We start from the raw sequence: 27,043 nt of genomic DNA, 5'->3' as shown, positions 1-27,043 counted from the left end.
TTCAAGTATTCAAAAAAGGTTTGAATCTGGTCAAAAAGTTGTAAAAACATTTGACAAACAAGAAAGAGAGTCAGGGTTATTTAAATAATGGAGACAGGAAGGAAGTTGAGGGCAGACAGGATACGATGTCATCAAGGCTGACCGGAAGTGGTGTCATCGGGGTGGACTGGAAAGTGATGTCATCAGGGGTGGACTGGAGGTGACATCATCAGAGGCAGACTGGAAAGTGACATCATCATGGCTGGACAGGAAAAAAGTGATGTAATCAAAGGTGGACCAGAAGTGAAGTCATCATGGCTGGCCAGAAGTGATGTAATCAGAGGTGGACCAGAAGTGACTTCATCATGGCTGGCTGGGAAAAGTGATGTCATCAGAGGTGGACTGGAAGTGATGTCATCATGGCTGGCTGGAAAGTGACGTCATCAGAGGTAGGTCAGCAGTGGCATTTTTATAATGAGTGGTGCTGAAGTGGAAAAGAATGGTTAGTCTTCTGTTGTTCTGTTAAAAGAGGGAGAAATGGGTTAGGGCTTCATTCCAATCCCTTATCTTTAATTATTTCATGCTCACTTGGACCCTTTGACTGCCCCCTAAGTGCACATTTGTGACGCACCTTTTTAAATACTAAACAGAATTATTCCTAATGGAATTCAGTTTGCTCCACTCCTTGAACAAAAACAGACCACTCTGGTAGAGGCTGCTCTCTGCATCTTTGGATGAAATTAAATCACCTGCTAGGTTCACAGCATTGACAGAGTGACAAATAGATTGCTGATGGTTAAGGTTACCATAACATGGTTTGGCAGAAAACCCCAAAGAGCTTCAGCACAGTCATGAAGATGTAAAGTCACCAGTTACCCTAACACACGCACATTCTTGGGATGTGGGAGGAAAACACAATCATTCAACATCCAGTCCCACCAAATGTAGAGACAGAGAGAACACACAAATTCACAACCATTTGGTGTGCTAACCACTGCACAATGAAACTAAATATTCTATTATATTGTACAGTGCATGCATAAAAACCTGTTGTGTACCCCAAAAGTTAAGCAGTGATCGAGTGTGAAGATTCAAGCCTGATCTCCTATTATCCTTTTTTTAAATTTGGAAACATCTCCTGTGTCCTCATTCAAATCCCGGCTAAGCACACATCTATTTTTAAAATGCTGCCTCTATTGGTTCCTTTCTTTCTATTTATAGTTTTATTGGGTCATTATTGTCAAGTGCACAGTATATTGTTTGATTACCTTGAGTTGCAACAAAGCAATGGCAGATGTGCTCTTCTCTCTCTCTGCATTTGTGAGTAATGCTGTAGGACCGATGCTGTCCATCAGAGAGCCAGTGGACTTCCCTTAAATGCTCCACCAGTAGGCACCACAGACTAAGTAAACTTTGAAATCATTCTGCTCCATGTAACTAAGGGTAGAAAATATTCTAAGTTCAAGTTTTGAAGAACTACATTTAAGAAAGATTCATATTCATTGTTAATGGTGGATATTATATGTGTGTGTATTTGTGAAGGAAAGACTGAGAAATTAACTTCAGTAACTCCCCAAGAACAATCTTAAATATGCAACCTTGTAAGTCAAGCTACCTCAACACATTTGAAAAAGAAAGAAAGAAAGAAATAAACTCATTTAAACTTCCTCTTCTTATATAAGTTACCAACTGCACTTTAATAAACCTTAGTGCCCTGACATGCACCAAAAAATAATCCAAGGCCTTCATCAAAGACACGGTAAGATGAACGTGAATGGGGCGTCTTGGCAAGACAATCACTGTCTAGTTAATGGCATTTGAGACCAAGCAAGATGACTTGCCCTGGAAATTTCGGAGCTTGCCAAACCAGAAGATCCTGCTGCAGGTGATTGCCTTGAGTTGTGCTGTGAGTCACATTTCTTGAACACTTGGGAGTGCCTTCTTGTTATTTGCTTCATCTGTGGCTTCACTGACTTTTACTAAAAAAGAACAAAACTTCACATTAGTGCTAACAGCACAAAGAATGATTGCACTGCAAAAAATGCATATGTAAAAACTAGACAAAAAAATTTAAATAGGTGTTTTTCTCTTAATTAGCAAAAAATCTGCCTAAGGGGGCAGCAAAATTTACTTGACAGGATTTATTAACGTAGGCTAACATAGAATCGAAAGAGTTAAACGATCAGACGAATTCGAAATTCTACAGCCAATAATGGACACAAATCCGTACGTCCAAAAGTATTGCACTTTACACAAAATTTATCTGAAAACCACGGAGAAAGAAGTTTTCTTGGATTTCTATATGAATCTGAAAGATCACGCGAGTATATATGATAAACCAACATGTGACGAATTGTCAGTGATAATAGTTTTGAAAGACTGAGCTATCAAAGGCACAAAGAATGATTGCACTGCAAAAAATGCATACTGTACGTAAAAACTAGACAAAAAAAAACTCCAAATAGGCGTTGTTTTGCTCTTAATTAACAAAAAAATCTGCCTTAGGGGGCAGCAAAATTTACTTGACAGGATTTCTTAAAGTGGGCTAAATAATCATAAATTAAAATGTTTTTGGATAAATCAATAACTCTTACAATAAGGAAAACAAGATTTAATGTCATGATATAAATACTTTTCACTTGCTTAAATTTCAGTTTTTGCAATGTGATAAATATATTTGGCTACTTCAAATTTGACAACTTTAAACTGCCTAGAAGATCTTTTTTTTATATAAACACAGAATGACTAGCAAAAGGAGAAAGAAGATGGTTCAAGATCAAGAAATCGTGTCAGCCTTTTATCAGTAACATGTCTTCATGCTATAGGTTTAACATTTCCCTGACCAATATTGATTATTAAACAGAGAAAAATGTAAGTCAGAATAACAAATACTGTGCTTTTCAGGTAACTGGAAATTCTCTATTAGGTATAGCTATTCACCAGGGTGTACTGTTCACCTCAGTATATCAAATGAGGGCTAAGTGGTCCCTACATTATATAATATATATATAAAATAAATAAAAATAAATTAATCATTTCCTAAAGCTTGAAGAGAAGCCATTAAAGACATCCCCAGCCTGCCCACTCAGTCTGGATGTGGCAGTATTGCAGGCCAGCCATTATGTACTATGTAAAAAGCTTGTGTTCTAAAAATAAAATACAAATATTTTCAAATTTTCAGTGATTAAATGCTAGGCACTGGAAGTGCTTGTGTTTGAAGCAATTTTGCCCAAGAAAAGAGAAGAGAGAGAGAAAAAAATAATAAGTGTCTCATGATGTTTTGAAGCGTGAACCACAGAAGTTCAGCCTAACCTTAGAGCAGCGCTCTTCCCAGGACATATTCTTCTGTTTCTTCTTCTTCTTCTTCTTCTTCTTCTCCTCGGCTGCTTCCATTAGGGGTTGCCACAGTGCATCATCTATATCCATATCTTTCTGTCCTCTACATCTTGCCCTGTTATACCCATCACCTGCATGTCCTCTCTCACCACATCCATAAACCTTCTCTTAGGCCTTCCTCTTTTCCTCTTCCCTGGCAGCTCTATCCTTAGCTTCCTTTTCCCAATATACCCAGCATCTCCTCTGCACATGTCCAAACCAATGCAATCTCGCCTCTCTGACTTTGTCTCCCAACTGTCCAACTTGATCTGACCCTCTAATGTACTCATTCCTAATCCTCGTCACACCCAATTCAAATCTTAGCATCTTTACCTCTGCCACGCCCAGCTCTATCTCCTGTTTTCTGGTCAGTGCCACCATCTCCAACCCATATAATATAGCTTGGTCTCACTACCATCCTATAGACCTTCCCTTTCCATCTTGCTGATAACCACCTGTCACAAATCACTCCTGACACTCTTCTCCACCCATTCCACCCTGCTTGCACTCTCTTCTTCAGCTCTCTTCCATAATCCCCATTACTCTGTACTGTTGATCCCAAGTATTTAAACTCATCCACCTTCGCCAGCTCTACTCCTTGCATCCTCACCATTCCACTGACCTCCCTCTCATTCACACACATGTATTCTGTCTTGTTCCTACCATCCTTCATGCCTCTCTTCTCTAGAGCATATCTCCACCTCTCCAGGGCCTCCTCAACCTGCTCCCTACTCTCCTACAGATCACAATGTCATCAGCAAACATCACAGTCTTCCCAGGACTTATTAGGCAGGAAATATGTGAGGAGGTCCTGAGTAGATTCTTTCTCAACTTTATTTTGTTACTCTCGGAGCAGGTATCAGTTTCCTGAAAAAAGAAAAGACAATAGTTGATCATGTTTATACTCTTGAGGAATGTAAAATGTATCATCAGTGTTACTCTAGTCCTTCATCATTCCAGATGTTCCAGCCTTTCCTTGTAATTTTAATTTTTTTACACAGTAATAGAATATCAGTTTGCTATTCTCAAGGGATGCTCTGTTTTCAATTCCTCAAGGATAAGTGAAAGAAGAATCAAATAGTGGTCAAAGCTTTTGTGATACACTACTAGCTATTACTGTTGAAACTGATCCTTTTTCTTAGTAACTACTCAAGAAAGCAGAAATTGATATTCTACAAAAAAAAAATCTGTGGAAAAAAAAGAAATGCTAATCTTGAGAGTGATTGCTCAGGTTTAACTGTGCTAGTATGAGTCTGATTTCACAGAAAGCATGAATAAATACCCTCAGAATCTTATTTTCTGTGTTTATTTCCTCTCCTCAAACCTTTCCAGACGATTCCACGAACCCCTGCTACCGTTATTAATACTACATTTATTAAAAAGGGAAAGATTGTGGTGGCTTGAGGCTACTTGTGGAAATTGAATAAGAATTTGTTCAATCAGGGAACAAGCAGCAGACATACACAAATGTTCAATTTGTAAAACCTTTGTTGGCATTTAACACAACTTACATAAGCAGTGCGCTCTGATGCTGCAGACTCTCCGTTAAAACGACTACCTCTGTAGCAATGGCCCTGGTGTAAGGAGTGTGGAGTGTGGAGTGGGATCACTTTTTGGTATCTGTTGTCCTAAGACACCATTGCAAAGATTTCCTGGTGCCTTTGCACCAATTTTTAAGGAGGCATCAACATTCCATGAGTATTCACACAAGAGGTGCATTCATCAAAGGTTTTCTCCCTGGTGTCTTAGGATCTCTTGGCTTCTAGCATTAGGACTTAAGATGCATTGGTGCTTAATGAAGATTCAGTATTCTCTTATTTGGTTTCAGCTCTTATGCATCGATCCACTAGATACAACAATTTTCTTAGTTCTGATGAGGAAGGAGCATCTGGTTGAGTTTCTGCCCTTCATTATTTATCACCCCATGCAGTAAGGAGTTTCCAAAATAAATCTCTCTATTATATTAAAAAATCCTGGGACGACACAAGACTTTTTCAGAGAGATAATTTCCAGTCCTGTGAGATGAGACTTTGTGCCAAGAGATTTTGTCATGCCCACGGTCCACTCACCTCTCATTCGTGTGAGTGCTATTGTCAGACACAGTACCTGAGCTCTCAGCTCTTATACATTTTTACGTTTTCCTCATTTTAATACATGACATACAATCTATTCAATTCCTTTGATGTAGTCTTTTTCTAGTCAATAATTTTATGCGTTCTAGGTACAACGTCAACGACTAAGCAAAGAAGAAAGGGCAGCGCGTCGAAAAGAGGCGTTGGAGAGAAAAGAATTAAAGAAACAACAATAATATAAGTGCAAATTCGGAAAAATAAGGAAAGTTATAATCAGCCTGGACCAAGTGGAATTGAAAATCTAACAGGTTCAAGCTGGGGGAATAAAAGACAAAGAGTAGAAGACAAAGTAGAGCATCGTAAAGACGTTCAATAATACATGTAGAGCAGGTTAGAGATTATGAAAGTACTAAAATTAGAAAGTCTCTGATAGAAAAGATTGCATTAGTGCTAACAAATGGAAATTATTACTCAGTGAAATAACAGAACAGCGAAAAGAGAGCGACTATATGTTCATGGGTGATATGACAGAAGTATATTGTTCGGCTTTAAAGTCGGAGACTTGTAGATCATCTAATTCGTGTTGCCAGCAAGTAAAAGTAGTGTTTCTTCCCAATGAAGAGGCGTATCTGTGAGAAATAAAAGATTTGTTATTTGGTGAAAGTGAAATCCACAATCACTACAGGCAAAATATTCAAATCTACAATAATCTGTTTGCGTTCGCATCATTCAATGCTCAAAATGTGGATTTACACGATTCAGGACCATACGCGATGAGAATCTGTGATCCTGCAACAATTAAAGCTACTACAAGTTTAATTTCAAAGAAACCACAATTCGGTAAGGTTTATATTTATGATCATGGAGAAGCGATGCAACATAGAATCGAAAGAGTTAAACGATCAGACGAATTAGAAATTCTACAGCCAATAATGGATACAAATCCATACGTCCAAAAGTATTGCACTTTACACAAAATTTATCTGAAAAGCACGGACAAAGAAGTTTTCTTGGATTTCTATATGAACCCGAAAGATTACGCGTGCATATGTAATAAACCAACATGTGAGGAATTGTCAGCAATAATAGTTTCGAAAGACGGAGATATCAAAGGCAGAGTTGATATTCGTGTTTATCCAAAAGCACAGCACGATTCGTCGCAACCGGCAGATCCGGGAAATGACTAGCACGTAGGGCCTGCACAGGGGTTGGTGAGTGAAGCGAGCAGGGCCCCTAGCAATAATAATAATAATAATAATACATTTTATTTAATAGGCAACTTTCTTCACACTCAAGGTCACCTTACAATGAAGTTAAACAACATTAATAAAATAAAAAACAAAGAGAACGATAAAATCAAATAGCAATAAGGTACAGTACAGAAGTAGTAGCAAACATACAAAGATATCTGGCAGTAACAGTGTTAAATTCATAATTGGTTTGGCAGTTTGAAAAGATAACTTTTAAGGGCAGTTTTAAAGTGTGTTATTGAGTCTAGATGACGGATATGAGAGTGAAGAGAATTCCCGAGTTGAGGAGCACAATGAGAGACGCTCGAGATCCCATAGAACAGAGTTTGATGTGTGGTACAGAAAGTAAAGCTGCAGATGAGGATCTGAGTGAGCGAGACGAGTGTCAGTCTGTAGGAGATCAGTGAGGTTCTGAAGAGCTTTAAATGTTAAGAGCGGTATTTAGTATTGTATTCAGTAGTTAATAGGGAGTCAGTGAAGTTGAGAGAGAATAGGTGTAGTATGTTCAGTGGATTTAGAACAGCAGGTTATTATCCTAGCAACAGAATTTTGAATAAGTTGTAAGCGATGGATATGTTTTTGTGGGATGCCAGATAGAATAGCATTACAGTAATCTATACGTGAGGTGACTCAGGGATTAACTAATACTTCAGTACTGCACTGTGTTGCATAAGAACTGGACAAAGTATCGAAATCTTTCAGAGGTGGAAGAAGGCAATCCGAGAAACATTACTTATATAGAAAGAAAAAGAGAGGGTACTGTCTAGAATGACGCCCAGGCTCTTAACCTGGGAAGAGATGTTTGTGACAGTGTCGTTAATTAAAATAGAAGAATGGTTAACCTTACCAAGGGTGGATTTACAGTAGAACCAATGAGGAGCACCTCAATTTTATTGCTATTTAATTGGAAAACATTGTGAGTTATACATGACTTTATGTCTTGGAGACATGCCATAAGAGTATCTGGATGAAAAACAGAAGTGGTTTTAGTGGATAGATAAAGCTGTGTGTCATCAGCGTAACAATGTAATTTAATACCATGGTGCCAAAAGATATTACCTATTGGGAAGATATAAATGAGAAAAAGAAGTGGCCCCAAAACAGAATCCTGCGGACCTCCCCGAGTAATGACTGCATTCTCAGATTTAAAGCCCTTTATTTGAACAAGTTGCATCCTAAAGTGTAGGTGCGCTTGATCCTGCATGTTTTTCAGCTCGTACAGCAAGTTATGCCATGTTGTTAACTAAATAACCAGGGTATCTGCAACTTGCCAAAGTAATGAAAGAGGGCAGTGACATCTCCAGCTGACATTAGATGCCAGACCAAACGTCTGTTTTCTTTTTTAAATTGGAAGCTCTGGGGAAAACTCATTCATTTTAGTGACCATGCTGTTAATTTTTGACCAGCAGGTCCAAATGGCTGTTATGGTCACCCTTACATTTAGTGTCAGTCTCCTACAGGTCAAGTGGACCTAAGCAGCACCACGAGTGCAGTTGTGCCTCTTGAACGTGTCATTTTATGAAGTGTACATTTCTGTACGTGTTGCTGTGCCAGGAAGTGGGAGAGTGGTAGGTAAAAATTGTTACATCAGTCAACATTGCGATTGGCAAACCATTACGATTCCTGCTAATGACTTTCATTTGTCAGCTGTACTGCATTTTCTTATTAGACATTTGCCTGGAATGTCGAGATATTTTGGGTTTGGAGAGGTATGGGGTGCTGTCATTCTTTGATTTCCTGTGGTGTGTTATTTCGCAATGCAACCTCTCTTTTCTTAATACAAATATTTAAAGAAGCACATTTGTGACATATGCCGCATAGTTTTAACCCTGATTATGCAATTTTTACATTCTTAAATCTTTCATTGCATTTGATTCTTGATAAAACCTGTATGAAACTTACTTATCAGTCTAAATATTGACTGTACCTTTGTGATTTTATGAAAGACTGAATCTGAGTATGCTGTTTATCCAATTTATAAAGAGCTGCATGACATTTGAGAAAGTTCAGTGGAAGATACGTCTGTTGCTAAAGTTAGAACACACACGTGTCTAGAGGGGGTGAATGAACCATCTTTCAATAGCCCATTAGGTCTTTCCTGCCATTTGCTTTCTGGTATTTTGCTGAGATTATGATTTTGATTTAAAGCAATAAAAAGTTTAAAGTTGTTCGACTACTCTAGGACGCAGTGTCTAAGGTTCTGGACTTCAGGAGACATGATTTTAAACCCTGGCATCAGTAGCTATCATTCCCTTGAATGTTTTGGTTGCCATTCATATTTTATTGTTAGGTTGTTTGTCAAATCTTAGTTTTCTCAGTCTTTGTGTGTTAGCATGTTCTGAGAAAGACATTGACCCTTGCCTTGCTCAGCTTAGCTTCATGTTCTCTGAGACCCTAAACTGGAAAAAGCATTTTCAGATAATGAATAATGAATGCTTTACTGCTAAAACTGTATTATTTTGGTGGCATGGTGGCATGATAGTAGAACTGCTGCCTCGCAGTAAGGAGACCAGGGTCCATGTCCATCGTGATCCCTCTGTGGATTTTTTTCTCCCCGGTCGGCCGACCATCTTGTCCCCAAAGGCAATTGCTGCACCGTCACAATCCCTTGCATGCAATGACTGCTTGAAGTCTGCGATTCACAGAAATCAGCGGGTGCTCAGTATTATCTCTAGTGGTGCTCTGCCAAGCCTCTAAGGCAGCCATCTTCAGCTCCTGCTTGTTTTAGGGGCTTGTCTTCTTACGTTTTCCCTGCAGCATATGGAAGCAATGCTTAATTAGATTTAAATCAGATGACTGGCTCAACTATTCAAGAAGTATCCATTTTTAACTTTGAAAAACACCTGTGTTTGGCTTAGCCGTATGTTTGGATCATTATCTTATAGTAGGATGAAGTGCCATCCAAAGAGTTTGGCAGCATTTACTAAAACCTGAGCAGATCAGATGTTTCTGTACACCTCGGAATTCATTCTGCCACTGCCGTCAACAGTTACATCATCAATGAAGGTAAGTGTGCCAGTACCTGTGGCAGCCATACATGTCCAAGCCATAACACCCCGACCATCATGTTCAACAGATGAGCTGGTCTGCTTTGGATCTTGGGCAGTTCCCTTTCATTCTCCACACTTTCCTTTTGCCAGCACTCTGATTCACATTAATCTTTGACTCCTCTGTTCACAAGACTTTTAACCAGAATTCTGCACCCTCTTTTAAGTGTTTTTTTTTGTAAACTGTAATCAGGCCATCCTGTTTTTGTGGCTAACTAGCATATTCCAGTGTGGCATCTGTATTACTCCTCATGAAGTCTTCTGTGGATAGAAGTCTCTGTCAAATGCACATCTGCAATGTGCACTTTAATCACGTCTGCATTGTTTGATTTATCAATTTAAACTGTGGAGCAGAGAGGTAATCAAGGAAAATGTGTCTTTGTCCCAAACATTATGGAGGGCATGTAGTTGTGGACTCTTCATTGGAGTAATGTGACTGAGTGTAGATGAGTGCCCTGCAGTGGAAACTCATCCCAGTCACAACTGTTTCTGGCCTGCCTTGTGCACAATACTACTGTGATAATCTCTAGAGCTTCAAGGCTGCTCAGGGTCTCAAAAGGAGTTGTTGGACAGATGGACTCCTTTTGTGTTTGAATTATAATGACCCTTAAATGACATTCTCTACTGTTTATAGTACACATCATTTATAGTGTTCATTCTGTCTATATGTTGATCCATATCTGAGCTTTTCTATTTAATTCTAATAATTCACCAGATATTCACAAAATTTCTATCAGCTCAATTAATACCGCCAACACTTTTCAAATAATGATAAGTCATACAAACATGACATTTTTTCAGTGGGGAGAAATCTACTCAGCCTGTCTATTTAACTTGGATAGTTAATTACTAAGTTGTCTCAAAATCATATCCAAATATACTTAAAAAGCCTTAGGGTCACTATTTCATCTACATTACTTGGTATTTTTAATGCATTAAGATGGACGTGCATTTATTGCAGATCAGTAATAATTAACAAGTAGAGAAGAAAATCCTAGCAAGCAATTAAAATTTGGAGCTCATGTTTTGTTATTTTAATTAGCATATACAGTACATGCTACCCTCGTTCAGACATTTTGGTGATGTTGTGGTGTTTCCTGTTTATTTATTCATACTAGGGGGTTCTGCCCCCTGCTCGCTTCATTTGCCAACCCTCAGGTGGGCACTACGCGCTAGTCACTTCGCGGATATGCCGCTTGCGTATTGGACCTCACTCTTATTCTATGTTAATTAATGTTGACTTATTTTATTGTCTTACTGTGTCTCTTATTTTTCTATTCTTCATCATGTAAAGCACTTTGAGCTACATTTTTTTTGTATGAAAATGTGCTATATTAATAAATGTTGTTGTTGTATGGGGAAGCAGATGTACAATTTAAACAAGTTGTTATTTTCATGGGAATTGTTACATATGCATAATTAAACTAACTATTTTACATTACAGCAAATAATTAACCATAGTAAAAAATAGTAAAACGTAATAAATTGAAAGAAAATTATGTTTCATGTTGCGTTAGAGGTGTTCGTTGCGTTATACGCTTTTGTTCTGTTTGGCTTTGAAATTAACACGCAAATACTTTTTAAACTTACTCTTTTATGGTAAAAACAATTTTTGAATGAACTTTTCATCAATATCACGTTGAATTTTGATTTCATGTTTGGACTTACATCGTGACAATGCAACGTATAACTGTCTGTATGTGAATATCGTTTCTTTCTCTCAAATAAATAAATCGACTTTATCGAATGTTTGTCCCTGTGAGTTGTTAATTGTCATAGCAAAAGCTATTCTAACAGGAAACTGTAAACGTTTTAATATGAATGGCATATCAATATCTCCTTTGGTGTCTAATGTTATCCGCAGAACATGTACATTATTTTTTTTTTGTCACCTGTTACGATACATCCTTCTTTCAACAGTAATTCGGCCAGTAGTAAACCGGATGGTGTTAACGGTTATAGATATTCTATGAATTATTTCAAGATCTTCCACATGATCACCACCAACTGTTTCAGCCTAATCTACTGATACGCATTTAACCAATTTTCCGTTTAACAGATTGATAATGTTTGTGTTAATTCTTTTGACTTGTTTCTTAATGCTAGGATTGCCTGTGTACTCATTTCTTCTGTTGATAATCCTTAGGAATAAAATTCTTCAATAAGATTTTGACATAACAAGTCTTCTTTTATTGGGAACTTAAAAGGAGGAAAACGTAAATATTTATAAGAGCTAAGAGTGCAGGAACTGTGTCTGACAAAAGAAACCACATGAATGAGAGGTGAGAGGACAGTGGCGTGGTTGAAAAATGGTCAAGAGGAGGGCAGCACTTGAAAAAATCTCGTCTCAAGATTTTCTTTCATAATAGAGAGATATTTTTTAACGTGACTGAACATTTTTCTAGTGGTTCTTGGCCTGTGATAAAGATTTTTTTTTATGATTAATATTTTTCAATTAGAAATCAGATTATCAGCTAGAGTAAAAGGGAAGGTCTACAGGACGGTAGTGAGCCCAGCTTTGTTATATGGGTTGGAGACGGTGGCACTGACCAGAAAGCAGGAGACAGAGCCGGAGGTGGCTGCGTTAAAGGTGCTAAGTATTTGTATATATATATACAATATATATATATTTTATATTATTTGTTTTGTTGTTGTTTGTTGTACCGTTTACAGATGTAGCTTTCACAATTTTATTGTACTGGTACAATGACAATAAAGGCTTTCTAATTCTAATTCTAATTCCAGTTTCAGAAATATCAAATCTTTGAATATTTCCAATCTGAACTGAATTTGTCAATTTAATGGCATAGATCTTCCCCAGTTTTTATTGATTCCTTCTGGCTAGCTAGTTGATAATCAGACATTAAGTTGAGTCTCATCTCTAAATTTGAATCATACTGCACCCAAAGCTTGAAACCAATTAGATATCACAGCCTGACACAATAGATTTAGGGATTTCATGACATCAAAAATTTTCCCATATGAATATTTTAGTCAGGTCAAATGTGTGACGGAGCTTATTCAAAGGTGCAAAGCGAGCATCCTTGGAATACTCACATATCACCACTAAAATGCAAGTATAACTTTCGGAGGATAGTAAATTGGTAAAGTACCACAGCAGCAAGAAGATGCCCACTAATGGCAATTGACTCTGCCCCAGACAGCTAGAGAACTTTAAAATAGTGGACACCCCACATAAGATGTCTCATTTTGGACCCAAACTGCCAGCAGTATGGAGCTCTCGATGAAGACTTAATCTATTGAGCTAACACCTTTAAAGTGCTTCCTGAAGACTCCTATTTGTTTTTCTTTAACTTGCGTTAGGATTTAAAGGGGTGACCGGGTTGGCACCCCAGCACTTCCTTGATGTCCACAAGTGACTTTGAACCTGGAAACAATATATATAGTTTACTGTCAAATAATGCAAAGAGTACGCTACACGTGTTTTGCCCTCATTTGGGCTCATCAGATGTACACACTCTATTGTTCCCCTCTTGGGGATCGAACCTCAGACATCAGAGATGAAGCCGCTTTAGTCTGAGCTACGGTGTGTGGTTCGTTTATTTGACAGCCTGTGGGTCCGGAGTAATTACATTCATTGCATTCGTAGTATGAGTCCCGACCTGAATTGTGTGGATGGTTACCTACCAGGTAACACTTGTGGTTGGTCTGCCATTCGGCAAACATCCGCCATGGTGCCTTCTTCAGTTGCGTGAAGCAGATCATGGAATGTTGCATAACAGGTTGGGACTCAGACTACGAATGCAATGAATATACAGTATATACATATATAGTGAATAAGGCGCTATATAAAGCGCCCGGCCTGGCATAGATTCACACTGAGGCATGTGTAAATTGAATAGAAATCTTTTTTTTTATTTTTCTCTTCACCCATCTTCCCCATGTCCCACAGGCCCAACACAGTCCCAAACACTTAAACAGTTCAAACACTCTTCCCCTGTGGGGCACATCTTCCCCGTGAACACCATAGGTATAACACAGTCCCAAAGCACCTTACTTTACACACAGCAATCCTTCCGTTGGCACCACCACTACTCTCAGGCAACCTCGTCCTCTTCCTCCCGATTCTGGCCCAGAGTGGTGGTTGCTGGCTCCTTTATGGCCCTCCCGGGAGTGCTCCTGTTGCTTGTTCACCTGTTCACCTGCACTCCCGTATGGGCCTGATGATTAAACCAGCTGGGCTTAATTATCTCTGTCTCGTTTCCTGGCAGCCATCCTGGGTCCCCACAGGGTTGGGGAGAACTCCATTTCCCATGAAGCCCTGCGGGAAACTGAGGCATCATCAACCAGGGAGGCTGCCACCAAGCGTCTCGGGGGAGGTACTGAGAAGTCCATGGCTGCTCCCCTGGACCATATACAGCAGGGTCGTCCCGACCGGGCATGGGACCCGGCTGTCCATTACACCACCCCTCTTCCAGATGAGTCTCGTGGGACTCAGCGGCCCGTCCCGCGAGGGTTGATCTTCTCCATAATGGGGAGTTGGTGTCCTCAGCACTACAGATCTGCCCTGTGGAAATATAAGCAAATGGTCTGGGGGTGTTGCCCCGACGTCGCTGCCATATGGACATGCTCACAGGACAACATCGCCAGATGTGGCCACAGTTGCCGCAGTTGTAGCACACTCGACTCCCTTTGGCTCGACCTTTGCGGGAGTGGAAGCAGGCAGGAAACTCCTGCCCGTTCACCTGCTCAGTTGAGGGTTCCAAGTGTCCCGGGGAAATGTACTGCGGAGTCTCTGGTGACTTCCCCGGAACATGAGCAAAAGGGCCGGGCGTGGAACCCGGCCATCCATTACAATATATACATATATATATATATATATATATATATGAGCCCCAAACCCTAACACAATCATACAAATGAAAGCCCAGGTTCAAATAAACTTGTGTTTATTGCACACAATACCTCACAAAAGTAACAAAAGCACAAGCACAAGTAATTTACCTCATAATTCCTCTCCTATCACCAGTGCACTGCCCTCCTCCAGTCAAGTGTTGCTTTCCGTACTCACAGCTTCCACTTGCATGGGTAAGAGAGTGTGGTTCCTCTTATTGACGACCCGGGATTACTTGCCTGGTCATACGGAAGTATGTTCATTTTTTCCCTGTACTTAAAACTCATTAAAGAAAGTGTTTTTAGTGAGCGGTTCATAGCGCTATAGCGCAAACTCTTGCAGTGTTAGTTTTCTCTGTTGTTCAAGGTTTTCTCAGTGTTATTCAATGTTTTTACATTTAGTTTACTATTACGCTGTGCATTCTATGGTGTAATTAACTATATTTGTGCTTAAAAATCTTTAAATAAATATATTTACATACAGTTCGTACGGTCTGGAACGGATTAATTGTATTTACATACAATCCTATGGGGGAAATTACTTCGGTTCATGACCAAATCGGTTTACGACCAGAGTTCTGGAACGAATTATGGTTGTGAACCGAGGTTCCACTGTATATATATATATATATATATATATATATATATATATATATATATGTATGTTTTTGGTATGTTTTAGTACTTTGTATATATACTGTAGATGTGTCACACATTTGGTTTCTCCACATATTTTATTTTGCATGTTTTTTGAGTACTTAGTATTTCTAGACACAGTTGATTTAGCATTCAAAAGCATTTTGCCTACTGACTGTACTTTTTCTGAGAGATTTCATATGGGCAATGATGGAGATACTGAAATAGGCATGACTGGGAAGAATACCCTGTGTTATCTGAACTTTTATTATATTTCTGTCTTTAACAAACACCAGATCTAAATGTGTGATTCTGCCTTACATCCTGTATATCACTCTGCTCTGAGTTCAGGGCCTTAGCACATGTACAGCTATAAAATGGTATGTTTTTTAGGTTTTCCTATGCAATGGTGGAAAAACCTTTACTTTCAAATGGGATATCACTGTAAGGTGAACAGAATATTTGAAGACCTCTGAAATGCAGTGGACACTTTCTCTTTCTCTGATGGGACACTTAGGAAGTGTCTCATTAAGCTTAGCCTGTTTCTCTAAGCTCTAGGTGTAGTATAGATCCAGCCAGAAGAAGTCAAAACCCAAAAACACTGGGATAGTTTGTTGGTTTACACGCTGCTTTAATGCTAAATGTCATAGTTACTTTCCAAAGTCCACAAATATGTTGTTGTAAGCTGATGTGATTTGTAGGACAAAAGATTAACTAGGCTGGGAAATGAAAACACAAAATGTGGCAAAGCAAAGCTATAGTGATAAGACAGACCACGAGTCTAAACCAAAACCTAAACATCTATTACCTATTTAACTAAGCACAAATCATTTCTTATGAAGTTTTTATTCATTTTCTTGGATGCTGCAATAATTGCAAAATTGTCTTAAATGACATGATCATTGTGATGTTATATACAGCATTGCCATCAATGCACATGACATGCAAAAATGTTGCTGCTAACAACAATTGTCACACACGTGCGATTGGGAGAAAGCTAAAGGGACTGAATAATGGTAGCACCATGCCAGACCAGGGGGTGGTGAGCTGCACTGACGTTCTCTCTCAGTGCTCTGCAAACCATCCATGGGAAATCCCGCTAGGTTCTGGCACCATTGATGATGTCACTTCTGGTCCCATAGACGTCACTCACAAGTCCCGTGCAATGGATGACATAACTTCCGGTCATGATAACACCACTTCCGGTTCTGGCCCCACAATGACATCACTTCCTGTCCCAGCCTTTAAAGTCAGCATACTTTCAAACTCAAATCAGTTCTGTTTTAGACTCTGACTGGTGAACATCTCATTACTATTTACCCTTTTGCAGCCAGGGCATATTATATGGGTGGCTGCCCCAAACCTTTTTGATGTCGTTTTGGCTTGTTCCATTGTTTGAATTTGCATATCCAGGCACAGCTGGACTTTCTTATTTGTTTCCTATGTATCTGTACAAATGCTTTTTAACTTTTTCTTCAATCAAGAAGAAATAAATGCCTTGCAAATAGTAATACAATGTTTGTCATTTTTATTATTTCAGAGAGTCTTTTGTGTTCTATGGTACTTGGAGTGGGAGAGGAGCGCTCCTTTCAGGCATCTATACTAATAAAAGGCAAAGCCCTCACTGACTCACTCACTCACTCACTCACTCACTCACTCACTCACTCACTCACTCACTCACTCACTCACTCACTCACTCACTCACTGACTCATCACTAATTCTCCAACTTCCCGTGTAGGTAGAAGGCTGAAATTTGGCAGGCTTATTCCTTACAGCTTACTTACAAAAGTTAAGCAGGTTTCATTTCGAACTTCTACACGTAACGGTCATAACGGTCGATAACGGTCGAAAACGTTCGCCATGTTGAACTTTCTTATTTATGGCCCCATCTTCACGAAATTTGGTAGATGGCTTCCCTGTGCTAACCAAAACCGATGTACGTACTTATTTCAGTGGTATGATGCCACTGTCGGCCGCCATATTGAACTTTCCAATGTCACTAATGTTTCAACTTCCCGTGTAGGTAGAAGGCTGGAATTTGGCAGGCTCATTCCTTACAGCTTACTTACAAAAGTTAAGCAGGTTTCATCTTGAAATTCTACGTGTAACGATCATAACGGTTGACAACGTCCGCCATGTTGAACTTTCTTATTTATGGCCCCATCTTCATGAAATTTGGTAGGCGGCTTCCCTGCGCTAACCGAAACCAATGTACGTACTTATTTCGGTGGTATGCTGCCACTGTCAGCCGCCATATTGAACTTTTCAACTGTCTTTGTTACTTATGGGCCCATAAGGGTTCCCAATGCTAACTGAATCCTACTTACGTACATATATACGTCCATAGCCTGCAGCTCGGTCACCGCGTGGCGGCATTGGGTCCCCCATCCCAACACCTCCCACGTTGTTGGCTGCCTGCCTATATAAGGCCGTCTGTCGCTCCAGTCTCTACATTGCCTTCCTTGCTTCGCCACGGGATTCACGTCTCACTGCTGATAACTACAGCCTTTTTATTTAATTCACGGCTTCTCCACTGTTTTATTGTTCATTTATTACAATTGTAGATATTGTTTAGGTATTTTAGATTTACTTTACATTGTTCAGGTACCCATTTCCTTTATCATTCCAACCATACCCCTATTAACATGTCTATCGAGGTGATCACCATCGATCAAAGAACTGTCACTTACCGAGTGGTTTCCATGCCCGGAGATGGCACCTGCCTTTTCCATTCTCTGTGTTACATATTGCACGGACATATCAGGCTCACTCTTGATATCCGGAGGAACATTGTGTCTTATGTATTGAATGACTGGGACAGGTTCAAGGTGTGGACTGATGACGGTACAGGAGATAATTATACTACACAGGAGCACTAGAAGAGTGAAATGCTTCAGCTCTTCACCTATGGTTCTGCATGTGAGTTGATGGCTGCCGCTGAATTGTTCGGTTGTCGCTTCAAGTGTACTGAAATGGCCACATATTTTACACCTTTCGACAACTGCCAGTGCCTCTTAAACATCTTAGACTCTCAGGTGATGATTTCAGTAGTGGACACTTTGATGTTTATGAATGTTTAAACTCTCAAAAGCTGGATGTGATTTTATCGATGAAACTGGTTGTATGCTTACAATGCTTGACAGATTCCGAATGTCACATCAACACAAGTCCTACAAATACTGTCGTAATTGAAACAAACCATGAAACTCAAACCGATTATGACAGCAGCAATCCAAGCTGTGAGATTTGAAACAAGATTACTGTTCACATGGCCAACTGTAAGTTACATGCTCAAGAGTAAGCTCAGCGCACAGCTTGGTCATGTTACAACCGGACGGCTGAACTCACAATGTGGTATACAAAGAGATCCTTAACAAATAATTATTGGTATATTTTCCCTCAGTTTAAAAAGGTTTAATTTTCTTCTTAATAAAAATTTTAAGACAGTACTTCGCCGCTGCGAAGTGCGGGTATTTTGCTAGTATGGTATAATTAGCTATGCAGCGCAGCGCTGCAAATGCACAGGGCTCACTTTTACTGTATATATCTGGTGGCAGTACTCAATATTCTCATCATGATCATAATTTGTAGGCCCAGTTTCAATTCCTGGGTCCTCCCTGCATGGGGTTTGCATGTTCTCCCCGTGTCTGTATGGGTTTCCCCCAGGTGCTCCGGTTTCCTCCCACAGTCCAAAGACATGCAGGTTAGGTGCATTGGCGATCCTTAATTGTCCCTAGTATGTCTCTCTGTGTGTGCGCCCTGCCGTGGGCTGGCACCCTGCCCAGGGTTTGTTTCCTGTCTTGTGCCCTGTGTTTGCTGGGATTGGCTCCAGCAGACCCCCGTGACCCTGTAGTTAGGATATAGCGGGTTGGATAATGGATAGATGGATGGATGATCAAGATTTGTATCTCTCAATTAAAAATACTGCTTTTTTTTAACATATGCGGATTGGAGTACTGTTTAGATTGTGACGTCATACATGCATGAGGCAAATTGACAAACATTTTACAGTAAGCACCCATGAAAGTTCTGTGCATGGCTGCTACAGCTCTGTGATGTCATCCTGGCATCAAAAAGCATCATGGGGCTGTAGGAAAAAAAAATGTTCCTTTCAGTTGACCACACAGAGAATTTCCAGGAAAATATTTGGCAAACAAGGTCACTGGTAAACACAGCATATATGCTGTGAAAAAAATGATTTGGTGACTTTCGCCACTATTCGTGACCAAAGTGTGTAGAGATTTGGATGAGAATCAGCACCTCAGAATCTGAGGCCATGTAGTGGCTTTCTATCTGCAGGTTAAGGGGAGTTGTGGGCCCAAGAACGAGGGCAGAGGCTGCTTTGAGGTTGACCAACAAATTGATGCAAAAGCACTACACAAAACTCTGGAAGTATAGCAGAATCTAAATCATCAGATGAAGCTTTTAAAATCACTGGTCAGCCTAATTTTACAACTGTAGCTGTAGTCAGAATCCTTGGATAGTGAAAGGAAACGGAGGGTATAAGCACCCAAAACAGGGTTCCTGCAATTTGCTGGGTTTATTGTCTGTTGAAAGACAGTAACTTGAACATTATAGAAGGAGCCAGAATTAAAACTGTTGCTTTCCTGTATTGAGAAGGAACAGTGGGTTTGAGATTATAGAGAGGATAGTCTGTTTATCTGTCAAGGTGGAGTGTACTGTTCATGGTCCACTATGTGAGGATCTAGAGGTAAACTCGGTGCATACTGAAAGGATTATGTCTCTTGGCTGATAAGCTAGTGTTGTTTGGGAAGCTGACATATCTCAGAGCCACAAGAGATAGAAATCAGCAAAAAAGTGCTAGAATGCCATGGTACATGCCAACAGTTGTGCTCTTTCTAATTTCATCACTACTCCTATCACCTAACTGCTCTATACTAGATGTTGCTTACCAAGATAATAAGAGAGAAAGGATCGTAGACAGGCGACATGTCAGAGGAGGGGCAGAGTCCAGAACAATACCTGACAGAGACATAATCAAGTCTTTATCTCCTCTGCATGTTTTTTTCTATGGTTGCTTTACTAGCAGATAAAAAGAGGTCTTTGAGGTTTACTAGCCATGTGAAACAAAGAGTTTATTTATAGAAAGCATATGTTTTTCACATTGGTAGAAGCCTTTAGTTGACCTGGTGGTTGAAAGAGGAGTGAGGCGATGTGCTTATAGCATGGACAATGCTGACAAGAACCCGTGGAGCAACACAAAAACTCATTCTATAGGAGCAGAGCTCAGTTGATTTGATATTTTAGAACAAAGGAGGTGTTCCAATAACAGTGTAAAGAACACACCAATCGAATTTCCCAGAGCTCTTAAAATTGTAATAATGTCACTTGAAAAAAAAAAAAAATGCTTTAGCATTTACAAACCAGATATTCCCGTTCTATCTTTACATTTCTACAGAATACTACACAGTTCAAGTGCATATCATTTATCAACAATATGTTCTTACTGTAAATGTGGTTAGGATGGGACAGTAAAGCTTATCTTAGTCATTTTCATGTCAACAGAAATAAGGATGACAAAGTAAATTAGTGTGAGCTTCACTTAATCTTTTATTTTATTTGGCATTTACATTTTAAAAAATAGATATTTAATATTTGCCAAATCCCAAAATACTGGAAACTGTTAAAATAGGTGTAAAATATATAAGGAAAAGATTAGGCAATATGAAGTAAACATTACAATATAAACGTTGATTTATTTATGTACAAAACTCAGACAGTCCATCAGACCTCTGCTGGCAACTTGAGCCTATCCAGGCAGAAGAGAAGAACTACAGGGTGGCCCACGAGAAAGTGGCCTGCCTCCACCGAGACGACGCCTGTCTCATCTGCCACCGGATAGGCGGCTGCAGTCGTGTCGCCTGCATTGTTTCCTTGCTGTCTGACCCCTGGAAATCACTTTTGTGATGGCAGTGTACTGAAGTGGTCAGTACGTAATGCACTCGTCTTGGTGGACTTTATCGTGGGCCACCCTGTATGATACAATCAACAATCAAGCAATTATTTACCAAATGAAAAACTACTGTACTCTTTCTGGAATTTTACCTTAGACGGTAGGCAGTCAAGGTTATGTTTCATGAACTGTAGCAGTCATTAAAGAATGTCAGCATGCTGAGATTTAACAACATTTGTTTTTGAGGTCTGCATTATATTAACTCCATTATTGACTTTTTCTTTAACAAATGTATTGGAAGTCTCACTTTTAGCCCCTTAGCTTTCAAAATCCAGTCCAACAATGGAGCCAAGTTTTATAGACAAAGCAACAGTTGAAAATAATACTCTCAGCTTTCCTGTGCTGCTGTTTACTACTTTAGAAGAGTAGGACTGTCTATCAAGTCAACGTTATACGAGTCTTCAGAATTTCATAGTGCACTTTTCATTTAGTTTTACTCTTTTCACATTCAGCCTCTTTTGAGTTTACAGATAACTTGAGTTTTCGTGGTACCATAAGATTCTGAACACGTTTTTACAGGAACTACCATGTCAGTCTCAGCCCTCAGCTTAAATTAAAATATGCATAATATACAATTCACTTCACTGGTTGCATTATGATAAACACTAAACTCTGTCCGTCTACTAAGAATAATAGCAAACCTTAAGGCAAATGCATATTTAAAATAACATATTTTAAAAAAGTTCTGCTCCTTAATTCTAATCACAGATATTGTTACACCAACAAAGATGTAATAATGAACTGATATGCAGATGTCCAGGATCTGTGTCACATCTATGTTAAGTCCAAATTCCCTTGTGTGTTGTTTGGGTGACATGTTGACTCTGATCAAAATAATGCAGAAGGTTAATAAACTTTCCTGCTTTGTGGTTACATTGATTATTCTGCATAAAAACTGAAATCATCTACTATTTAAAAACCTGTAATACCTAGTTATTAAGCTAGACGATAAATCTGAACAGTTGTTGATAAAGGGGACTTTAAATGTTGGTAGATTATAAATGGTATCTTTAAGAGAATGTGATACTCCATGGATAATTACTACAAGATGCGTAAAAGATGTAAACCTGAGAATGACCTGAGAAAATACGAACTAAACCACTGCCTCTATTTTGCAGCACCACTTCTACTGAGCCATGTTTCACTTAAACTTAGAAAAGCTATTTTCCTATCACTGTTATGAATCATTGATTGCTTATTCACTCTTTCATAGGCTTGAGAACATTTTCTCTGAGAACAGTGTATTTGTTGTTGTGGTTTTAAATTATGAGGAATATGTTTTCACGTTTATTTTTACCTCGATTTTGATTGTAGACGTGTTATTTTATTTTCTAACTAGCAAAATACCCGCACTTCGCAGTGGAGAAGTAGTGTGTTTAAGAAGTTATGAAAAAGAAAAGGAATAATTTTAAAAATAACGTAACATGATTGTCAATGTAATTGTTTTGTGACTGTTATGAGTGTTGCTGTCATCAAGGATTTGATTAACATTATTTCTTTCAATCAGGTTCGTATTTGGAGGATGTGTTGTGTTCAAGTCACATTCCGTGTTTGTCAACCGTTGTAAAGATAACAGGTTTCATTCATCGAAGTGTTCACTACCCAAATCGGTACTCGTGAATCTAAGATGTTTAACAGGCATTCCCAGTATTAAGCTGTGGATTTGCCTGCGAATATTTAGCGGCAGCGTGTCTATGAACTTAATTTAAACGTAAGCTTTACACCTTGCTTTTCTATTGATATGTCTACAAAGGCTTGTTCAGCTTCAGAGGGTTGTTCCTTTCTTACTGCATCGATAAACAGCTCGTCTTCCTCTTTATCTGAGATATCACACACTGCATGCACGTGTTTACCTTTCCCAGTCCTGCAAACTTTAGCGAAGTGGTTCAATTGACCACATTTTTTACACTGTCTTCCTTTTGCTGGACATTGACTTTTTCCACTGTGTGCTTTGTTTCCGCAGTAGCTGCACTTATGAATATGGTTATCATGCGTCACTCACTTCATATTATTTTGCTGCCTTCTCAATTGTGTAATGCATTTTTTGTTCAGCGCTCTTTGGAGCTCTTGCTTGTTGTCTGCGTACTGCGTTCACAGTCAGTTCATGTGAGCCGCTCGGAGTACATGCATCGAAGGTTCTCAGCTATGCTTGTGCTATCTCGTGCGATCTTGCGATGTCCACGGCTTTATTTAATTTTAGCTCAGACCTGGCACTTAAAAGTTTCTCTCGCACTTTTGCTGAGTTTGTGCCAAACACTATTCTATCCCTGACCATCTCATTTTCGTTTGCATAAGCACAGTCCTTCACCAGCAATTTTAACTCTGTTACAAAGTGATCAAAAGTCTTGTTTATACCTTGTGTCTTCTCACTAAACTTGTATCTCACAAAAATTGTATTCGTCTTAGGCATGACAAACGCCTCGTAGCGGCAGCGTGTCTATTGGATTGCTGCTGACGGACGGCCTTATATGGGCAGGCACTCAATTACGTGGGAGGCGTGGGTATGGGGGACGCAATATAGGCAGGCAGCCAACTACGTGGGAGGCTTGGTGAAGGGGGACGCAACTCCGCCTCACATGGCGACCGAGCTGCAGGCTATGGCCCTATATATATATATATATATATACTAGCAAAATACCCGCGCTTCACAGCGGCGAAGTACTGCCTTAAAATTTTATTAAGAAGAAAATTAAACCTTTTTAATCTGAGGGAAAATATACCAATAATTATTTGTTAAGGATCTCTTTGTATACCACATTGTGAGTTCGGCCCTCCGGTTGTAATATGACCAAGCTGTGCGCTGAGCTTACTCTTGAGCATGTAACTTACAGTTGGCCATGTGAACAGTAATCTTGTTTCAAATCTCACAGCTTGGATTGCTGCTGTAATAATCGGTTTGAGTTTCATGGTTTGTTTCAATTACGACAGTATTTGTAGGACTTGTGTTGAAGAGACATTCGGCATCTGTCTATAAGTATACAACCGGTTTCATCGATAACTTCACATCCAGCTTTTGAGAGTTTAAACATTCATAAACATCAAAGTGTCCACTACTGAAATTGTCACCTGTCAATCTAAGATGTTTAAGAGTCATTGGCGGTTGTCGAAAGGTGTAAAATATTTGGCCATTTCGGTACACTTGAAAGCGACAACCGAACAATTCAGCAGCAGCCATCAACTCACATGCAGAACCATAGGTGAAGGGCTTAAGCATTTCACTCTTCTAGTGCTCCTGTGTAGTATAATTATCTCCTGTACCGTCATCAGTCCACACCTTGAACCTGTCCCAGTCATTCAATACATAAGACACAATGTTCCTCCTGACATCAAGAGTGAGCCTGATATGGCCGTGCAATATGTAACAAAGAGAATGGAAAAGGTAGGTGCCATCTCCGGACATGGAAACCACTCGGTAAGTGACAGTTCTTTGATCAATGGTGATCACCTCGATAAACATGTTAATAGGGGTACGGTTGGAACGATAAAGGAAATGGGTACCTGAACAATGTAAAGTAAGTCTAAAATACCTACACAATCACTATAATCGTAATAAATGAACAATAAAACAGCGGACAAGCCGTGGATTAAATAAAAAGGCTGTAGTTATCAGCAGGGAGACGTGAGTCCCGTGGCGAAGCAAGGAAGAGAATGTAGAGACTAGAGCGATGGACGGCCTTATATAGGCAGGCATCCAACAACGTGGGAGGCGTTGGGATGGGGGACCCCACGCCGCCTCACACAGTGATCGAGCTGCAGGCTATGGACGTATATATGTACGTAAGTAGGATTCAGTTAGCGTTGGGAGCCCGTATACCAAATTTCTTCAAGATGGGCCCATAAGTAACAAAGACCGTTGAAAAGTTCAATATGGCGTTGGACAGTGGCGTCATACCACCGAAATAAGTACGTACATTGGTTTCAGTTAGCGCAGGGAAGCCGCCTACCAAATTTTGTGAAGATGGGGCCATGAATAAGAAAGTTCAATATGGCGGACATTGTTGACCGTTATGACCGTTACGCGTAGAATTTCGAAATTAAACTTGCTTAACTTTTGTAAGTAAGCTGTAAGGAATGAGCCTGCCAAAATTTCAGTCTTCTACCTACATGGGAAGTTGGAGAATTAGTGACATTGGAAACTTCAATATGGCGGCCGACATTGGCATCATACCACTGAAATAAGTACGTACATTGGTTTCGGTTAGCGCAGGGAAGCCGCCTACCAAATTTTGTGAAGATGGGGCCTTAAATAAGAAAGTTCAACATGGTGGATGTTGTCGACTGTTATCGACTGTTATGACTGTTACGTGTAGAATTTCGAAATGAAACCTGCTTAACTTTTGTAAGTAAGCTGTAAGGAATAAGCCTGCCAATTTTCAGCCTTCTACCTACACGGGAAGTTGGAGAATTAGTGATGAGTCAGTGAGTCAGTCAGTGAGTGAGTGAGTGAGTCAGTGAGGGCTTTGCCTTTTATTAGTATAGATTCCCCGCTTCTGACTTTTTGTGTGTATAATTTTGAGTTCGAGTTTAGTTTTTCATTTTGTCTTTGGCACAGGATCATTTTATCTTCTTGCTTTGTTTAACTGACTTACAATTCACCCGACTCACACAGGTACCATCTCTATAGTTCCTTCCATTCCTGGCAAACTGAAAACTCCTTCCTTTTCTCATGGCTCCTCAGACTACACCACATCTGCAGCTGTAAAGCTGAGTTCTATAATAAAGCACTCAGAAAGAGCAGGATCTTCATCGACAAAGAATACTCTTCTCAGATTATGGACAGTGCTCCCATCCAAGACTCATCTAACAAATAATGGAGCACCAGCAATGAAACCTATTTCCTTCAATTCTTTATTTCCTTCCAAACACTCTATCTTCCCTGCAGGTCATTAACTCTTTTTAGGCTGATGTCAACTTTTGTTGACAGCAGGGGTTGAGGTTGGATGTTGACTTAAGTTGACATCCAGGGGCAGAGGGAAATAATCAGCTGTAGACATCGACAAAACTCACCATCACGTTAACAGTAGACCCTCTTTGCTAGGAGGACTGTTAGACTCATTGACTTGACATCAAATCCCTGTGTGTGTGTGAGGAGCGTAGGGTAAACAACGTCTAGAATGGCATTGGCATTGGGCAAAACAGCAAAGAGAATGCGCAAAGTAAAATCCTCTGTGGGCATTATTAATTTTTTTTTTTGCTTTTTGCTATTATTGTTGAATCAGACTCTGACTCATCAAACTCCGATTTTTATGCAAGTGATCTGGAAATCAAAAATGAAAGGCAGGTAGCTGTTTCTTTTCCAGAAAGCACCCTTCAGAATATAAATGGTTAGACGGTGTGTAGTAAGTATGTAAGCAGTGTGACAGCCGATCTTAGAAAGATAATGTTTAATGTTAAAGGCATATATAGTGTTTGCTTTGTATGCATTTTAGAAAACTGAGTTTTTGGGAAAAATATTTAGACCTGGGAGAAAATGAAAAAAATAATTAGCCCTGAAAGAGTTAAACAATTTTGTTGACTCAACCTTCCACATCAGTTTTTATTTCTTAATCCTCCATTAATAGTTTTCCATAAACCACCTGACATGTGCTGACCTCTTGTCCACAGCCTATTTACCCTCTGGGCACTTTCGGTTGATACAGGAATCACTGTATCACCTGTAAATATGTCACTTATAAATATTGTCATATCTGCTTCCTTTGGAAAATTGTATAATAAACAACGGGTCACTTTCCAGTTTAAAGTTTTACCTAATGCAAATGTTGTCAAAATTGTCTAGCAAATTATACAGGAATAGCAGAGAAATGGTTTATACATCATGTCAGGGAGCATGTTCAAGCCATTAGGTTCACAACGCC

At 39.5% G+C, this 27,043-nt stretch overlaps 2 long non-coding RNA genes across 2 annotated transcripts in view; both read right to left on the bottom strand.

Annotated features, from left to right (window-relative positions):
• Window positions 1–363: 363 nt before the first annotated feature.
• On the bottom strand, window positions 364–3,383 carry LOC120540835. The gene is made up of 3 exons (XR_005635886.1): window positions 3,292–3,383; window positions 1,248–1,958; window positions 364–498 (listed from the first exon to the last, which is right to left on the bottom strand). It is a non-coding gene; the product is annotated as an uncharacterized LOC120540835 (long non-coding RNA).
• Window positions 3,384–4,065: 682 nt separating this feature from the next.
• The window catches only part of LOC120541424, a 102,551-nt gene continuing 79,573 nt past the window's right edge, over window positions 4,066–27,043 (bottom strand). The window contains exon 5 of the long non-coding RNA XR_005636004.1: window positions 4,066–4,221. This is a non-coding gene — a long non-coding RNA (uncharacterized LOC120541424). The remainder of the gene's footprint in view (window positions 4,222–27,043) is intronic.

This window comes from Polypterus senegalus, chromosome 12 (assembly GCF_016835505.1).
Source record: "Polypterus senegalus isolate Bchr_013 chromosome 12, ASM1683550v1, whole genome shotgun sequence".
Classification (NCBI taxonomy): domain Eukaryota; kingdom Metazoa; phylum Chordata; class Cladistia; order Polypteriformes; family Polypteridae; genus Polypterus; species Polypterus senegalus.
The sequence above is the reverse complement of the archived record's forward strand: the minus strand, read 5'-3'. Positions and strand labels throughout refer to the sequence as shown.